This window comes from Ptychodera flava, chromosome 14, assembly GCF_041260155.1.
Source record: "Ptychodera flava strain L36383 chromosome 14, AS_Pfla_20210202, whole genome shotgun sequence".
NCBI lineage: Eukaryota > Metazoa > Hemichordata > Enteropneusta > Ptychoderidae > Ptychodera > Ptychodera flava.
In genome coordinates, this window is record NC_091941.1 from 5,594,508 (window position 1) to 5,601,792 (window position 7,285).

Below are 7,285 nucleotides of genomic sequence, written 5' to 3' on the forward strand. Positions count from 1 at the left end.
ATTGACGAAATAACAACAATAAGAACAACCTTTGCGATTTTCAATTGTATTTGTAAATAACAGTGTAAACAACAACAACAAGATATAAAGTTCCGTGTGGCCCTAAACGATTTGACTTAGTTTGAAGGTTATTCGTAATATAGCGACATGGATGTGAGGTGGAATGTACAAATGCGTAATCAAATGCACAGGGTATTGTATGTGACTATATATATATATATATATATATATATATATATATATATATATATATATATATATATGTGTGTGTGTGTGTGTGTGTATGTATATATGTATATATGTATATATATATATGTGTGTGTGTGGTCTGTGTCTGTGTCTGTGCCTGTGTCTGTGTCTGTGTGTCTGTGCAAAGTTTCATGCCTCTTGCAATCCTCTGTCCGAAGATTGCAAGAGACATTAAACTGAAGTCACAGAAGTCACAGATATCATTACTTTGTACTTGGGGAAAATTTTGTTTTTGTTTATAACGCTCTGCTTTTGGCATCCAGCAGATATAATATATATATATATATATATATATATATATATATATATATATATATATATATATATATATATATATATATATATATATATATAAAAATAAATAAAATCCATTGTTCTACAGGTCAATCTGTCGACGATTTACTCAATCGATTTGTGATACCCGCATTATTCGAACGTACCAGAAGCTGTTTATTCAAAGAAGCTGAAATGGATCTAACTAAACACGAAATGGATCTAACAAAACACAACTAAATGCAATTGAAATTGACAGCGCAGTATGTTTGGCGCTTACATGTCTAGTTTACTGAATGAAACCTTTTAATAGAACACATATTTGGCGCCAAGTCCGCTGAAATCAGAACTCACACACGGGTAACTAGCGGTGCAATCCTCGTCTTGTTATATTATCAGTGGAAATTAAATGAATTTGCGTAGCCTTGTAGCTGGAAAGTAATTCTTTGCTGAGATTAGTGCTGATGGGCTTGTAATTATTCCGAGCTTTACATGAACGAATTATGATGAAGAACGCTGTATCTGCTGGACTTCTATTAAACTATCAAATATCATCTGCTTTGTGTGTCTCTCAATACGGTCTGATTTTCTACATCCCCATCTAACCGCACGCGGAGAAACTTCCCATTAAAGCGATTATTCGGAGCGAAACAAGTACATGCATATTTCAGAATTTAGCTGAATAACGAAACCGTATGGTTGCTTTCCACTGAGTCGGTGAAAACATCAAAGCGGCGCCTGAGCGTGTCTTACTCCAGTAAATTGATGTTCTAATATTGATCAGACACGGAAAGGGGAGGTTCCCTACGTAAATTGTTAAATAGTCATGTTCGGGCTGCTCGTGGGTTTACATCTTTCAACCGGTAAACTCTATTAATATGATTTTGCAATAATCCCTTTCTTGCAAACGAGCATTCCCTGTTATACACTGGCAGAGAAAAGCACGCAGCGTAATAATCGTTGGTGTGTTCCAATATAATACGAGCATTGTGAAAAGTGATTTTTTATACAATATGTTTTTAGCTTAATCAGTTTATGGCAGGGTCTGAATATCAATCGACGCTTTCAATGCAAATAGTTCGACTGACTTTGAATAGAATAAAGTAATGTAGAATTAATTGAATCAGAACGCTGTTTCCTCGCCATAATTTTACAACACGGCAAAATCGGCGAGGTAGTTAGATTTGTTCCCGATGTTACGGAAAGCAATCTTGCTGTAAATCGCACAAACCATGTTCGAGCTTACATGACCACTGTTTCCCCTGTAGGTGCGATTTGAATACTTTTCTCCGAGAACCAAGTATTAATTGACATGCAGATGATGATTTTTACGGAAATGATTGAATTTGCAGGAAGCCAACTAGTAATGTGATTTGATACCATAGATAGGAGACTACGTCAGCCTGCAAGCTTCGAACAGTTGTACTATCCACCGTAAACTTTCGTGTTACACCGCTCTGCTAGTTTTTCAAGAACTTTCCTCCACTGAGAAGACACCGTGCAGACAAGGAACGCAGACATCAAAACGTTTATCCCATGGATATGACCATCATAACGTTTCCCAGCCCGGTTTGGAGCCTATGGGAAAGGCCCACGGCGTTAATTGTCCTGGAACCGGAATACACTCTAACCCACAAGTGTCTTTATCTGACTTACTACATTAATCATAATTACTATGCAATACTCCCTTTGTATTTACGTAATGTCCTCAAAATGCTATTTTACGCTACTATGATTCAGATCACTCCAACCTTTATGAACCAACAGTTTACGTTCTTTCCCTCTACCTCTACCTGTGAATGAGACGGGGGGGGGGGGGGGGTTAGAGTCGAGAGCCAACGACTGGGAGATCAGTGCAGATGCACGCTCAATACGTGACCTCTTGACCCCACTTGAATGATATAGGGAAGCCATCGTTCAGAATGGGAGAAGATCGGAGTGGAGTTCTCCACAAAGACGAGTTTATTTTTACGCCTTCAGGTCACAGACTGTAACCATATCGTTTTAGTACACGAACAATTAAAAACGGCACATTTTTTCCTAGGATAGTCATACAAGGGTTTAGAGTGTGATTTGTACAAATTTCACCTGATGATGTTCCAGGCCAATAGTCGATTCCATCAAATTCTCTTTGTTTGTGAATTGCATGTCCACCAATGAAGAGTTGATTTTTAGTTGACACAAGGACAAACACACACAAAACGCCCCGGTGGAACGGGTGCAATCTAATCTTAACCCCTCTATACTGTAGGTAGGCACTAGAGTCTGTTCAGGTTGTAAAAAAAGTAAAGTTAATATTCTTTCCACTCCTTGCCCTACTATACTAAACCTCTTCCTCGGTCTCTTGACGAGTAATCACGTAGTCATAGTCATAGTAATCACACAGTCATACTGAATACAGGCTGGTTTTAGACTTCGCAAATGCTTTAGAAATACTTCATTTCTTAATGCACAGTATACAATGAAAAATTGAAACGCCCAGGCACGTGATAGTCAGACCATCGCCCAGGAATCGTTTAGTGCAATAGATCTTACGCAATTAATTCTTGTGAAAGCTTCTTATATATATATATACATATATATATATATATATATATATATATATATATATATATATATATATATATATATATATATATACGCTGCTATAGTACACGTGTAATCTGTGTCAGAAATGATGTAGCACATTTTCGCTGGTTCTTTGATATTCATACACCGTGGGCAATAAATTTAAGAGATGTAAAATGACTTGCAGTGTTCATCAGCTACCCCTGGCGATGGATCTAGCCTCCATGTTCTTAATATGCTATAGATGCCCTTTTAATCCTTTAAGTATGTATACTTTCGTGTGTTTCGTTTAATATTTGTTTCTTCCGTTTGTAAGTGTATTTCTCTATAAGTAATAAATAAATAAATAAGACAATGTATAAATAAAATATTGCCATTTCCAACATTTGAATTGTGATAACACTTTTGTGGTATTTTTTCCAAAATTGATGAGGTGTACATCGATACAGCAAAACTATATGATAAACATGAGTACGTGACTTTAGTCATCATGGCGCTTCTGCACGATAAATGATGACTACATATTCCACAACTTTCTCAATTGTCGCACAACTTCAGCTCTGTTCATCAGGGGTCATGCATGAACCACAGTCACCTGTGGTCTATTCCGCTCTGCGTCTATAGTATGCACCCCATAGGCATATATACACACGTCTATGGGCACATAGACAAGAAGCGGAATAGACCACAGGTGACTATGCATGAACCAACGCAAAACGTAAATTATGACTGGTATACGGGCAGTCAATGAATTAGGTGGTGTTCTGACTCGCTTTTGGTCACTCCTAGATCGGTGTTCGCGAGGTCGTGTACATCATGCCCCTGTCTACAGACAAGAAGTCATTTCAAAAACAACAATACAAAATGTGATGACAAGTTATGGATGAAAATGGACATTGACATCTTGCCCACAAATTTTCGACTCAAAGCCGCTAAGACGTTTTGTCGTAAAATGCCGGTTCAAATTATGTCAGAAAGCGCAACTCTAAACTGCTTCGGAAAGGCTTTTGCAATGAGAATTGAACAACTAAAAGACAACATAATATCAAAGTAAATAAACAATGCGTCAATTTGCTAGCTTTACCATAAACGAACGACTCTGCAAAATCATTCTTAAATTAGGATGTCAATTGCAGTGCAATCTGTTATACTTACACAAGAAAGGTTTACAGACGGAGGATAAATCCTGGGTGACCTACTTCCCAAATCACCGGATGCACGGACTACAGTTTCTTCACGATACTCTATGTTTACAGATTTTCCATCCTTCCGGGAATGGCTACCACTCTTGGAAATAGATGAACGAGCAAAAGAGTATATTAACATACCGATACATGTAAAGCCGCGCACCTTAATAAAATCGTATATCTTGATGGAGAACATGATGTATGTTGACGAAAATTTTCAAAAGCATACTTATGTAAGGCACGAGAATACATAAACATAAAAAAAATAGTGTAGGAAAGAGCATGGAAACTAAACAAACATGGTATTGTTAAATTGAACCTCAATCAGTCGATCAGAAATATTTTACCTACCGTAAGACATCAAAGGAGTAAAATATTTTCCATCACTGCGTGTCATTTTTGTCGTGAACGTATGAATGGATAAGTGCAAAACCAATTCTGAACACTGGTTGCTGACGTCACACCTGCCCTAAGGGTTTATGATGTCTTCATTCGTCACTTCGGTTTTCTCAGAAGCCAATGGAAAACAAACGTGACGGCAATGTTACGATATAAGAATCAAAGGACCTGCAAAGATATCGAGACAAGGACACCATCTTGCTTTCTATTTGACACACGCCCAGATTGATAAGGATATTGTTCCATCTTCCGGAAATGATATTGAGGTACGGCAGATGTTGATATATGTGCTGCGTTATGACATGCTTGGCAATCAATTTTCAACTTCCCCCTAAGTCAAATGCTCACGACAGTATATTCAGAGAGAGAGAGAGAGAGAGAGAGAGAGAGAGAGAGAGACAGAGAGAGAGAGAGAGAGAGAGAGAGAGAGGGGGAGGGAGGGAGGGGGAGGTGCCATGTTTACTGTTCAGTTATGTTGCATGTTTCAAAAAGAGTTACAATGCCGTGCACCAAGTTTGACATTCACACTATATTTCAGTTTTGATCGAACAGAGTTATGCAAAACTAGCAAGTTAAAGGACCGCATCAAAGAGTGATTAAGTGCTAGTGAGAGAAATTCACGTAAATATTAGTTAACAGGAAAACTTTGTCGCTATCGTAACATATATTGACAGAAGAAAAGCTCATCGACAACGTTGTGGAGCAATGATGATTCTGACCAAATTTCATCGAAGGTGTTGAGTCTCCGGTGCCCACTACTCATCGATGTTGATTGCAAGTAACAAATCTTGATCGACTATCGGATTGATGTCGTAGTTTTCGATATTTTAATGATCGCTTCAAATTTGTCCAAACTTTTGAGGTCTCCTAGTCTCTGGCTTAACTGCCGCTGAGGCCAATCCGGTACTTGTGCAAGTTGTTTTAAAAGTGCCCAGGTTCCTCGTGAATCATAGTGCCCCTGGTGGTTGCCATGGTGACGCGAAATGGTTCATTCCCATTGCATGTATCTGTAAACGCCAACGTGGTAGAGTGGTGTGTCTCCTTATTTTATCACATGGCATCTGCCAAAGCAAGAATCGGTGGGAAAAGATCTAGCTTCTATATGCACTCGTCATGCTTACAGATGGACTTTATTTGCATAAAATGAAGCAAAGGCCTCCTTTTGAACTGAAAAATGGTTTCCCTTATTATGCCTGAGCACGTCGTTTTCGCTGACTGCCAGCATGTGATTGCAAAGAGAGTGTACTTTGACAAAAGAGTTATGCAGCTGTACGGTCGCATTGTCACATTTGGCCCTGTTCTGAAAATGCCTGCAGTTATTTCCACCTAATGAGATCAATTGAATCAAACTTCGAGCAAAAGTGCAATTACTAGCATTTGTACATCTAGGGATACATTAACGTGTGTCAACAAGTCTAAAACACCATCAAGAATGTGATTGTGTATAATATATATATATATATATATATATATATATATATATATATATATATATATATATATATATATATATATATATATATGTAAACATTTACAAAATAAACAAGTTCCCTGTGCCTTTGTCTGTCTTTTTCGCTTTTCTTTCGCATGTCTCTAAATCTTGGTTCCGCCACGTTCGTCTTTGCTTCTCCTTCTCTTCCTATATCCGTTTTTCCTTCCCTGCTTCCTGCCTCGATCTCTGACTCCCTCTGGTCTCCATTGACAACACCACAGGATTAATTGAGTCAACCTTGATTCCACTTGAACGCATCTTTTATTTTTCAAAACATCCTCAATTCACAAAACGTCCATTGTCAGGGTAAACAAATAAATTGATGGCAATGTCAAACCCGGTTTTGTGATAAATTATTTTAAACGTCACACTTCTCGTAGGTCTTCCTCTGCGAAAGACGGTAATATGAATATAATTAGGAAATTTATGATACTTGTCCTGTGAAAACCCGAGATCTTCATCCAATTGCATTATGCTGATACATGCTGTAAACGGTTAAAGGAGCTATGATGTGAAATATCTCTCTCCATTTAATTTTTCAGTATTTAGTGATCACAGCAACGAGTTGCCTGATTCGTCCTCGGATGACAAGTTTCGTTTTCCACCAGGCCTTTCTAACATACTCATCTAGCTGAACGGCGGGAAAGTAACAAATACTGAAGTTCCTGTTTACAGATATGGGAAAAGGTCACTTCTTATAAGGCCCGTCCGACTCTCTGAACTGCAAATCTTTGTGATTCGTTTCGTGATGCTAATCCGGATAATTCCTATCGCTGACAATTAGACGACTTCCTCTCATATTATCGTCTCTTACAGGCGCTGAAAGAAAGACAGCCTTGCCAACAAATAATGAGCTCTGGAAATCCCTCTTCTCTGAACCATTAGATGTCACGTCTCCTTGGGCGGAGTGCTCTTTAAAAGTTTCCGGTATGGGATATCGGGAGTGAATTGTACAAATTGCATTAAAAAAGTCGTGCAGCTCTTACTGAACACGGGAGTGTGACAACAGAGGTTGGCATTACACGTTTGTGCCAGTTGTACCTAAGCCACGATAAGTGAATAAGACAAAAAAACAGCATATACGGCAACACGTGCTCTGGCGACACAGTTAAATTTA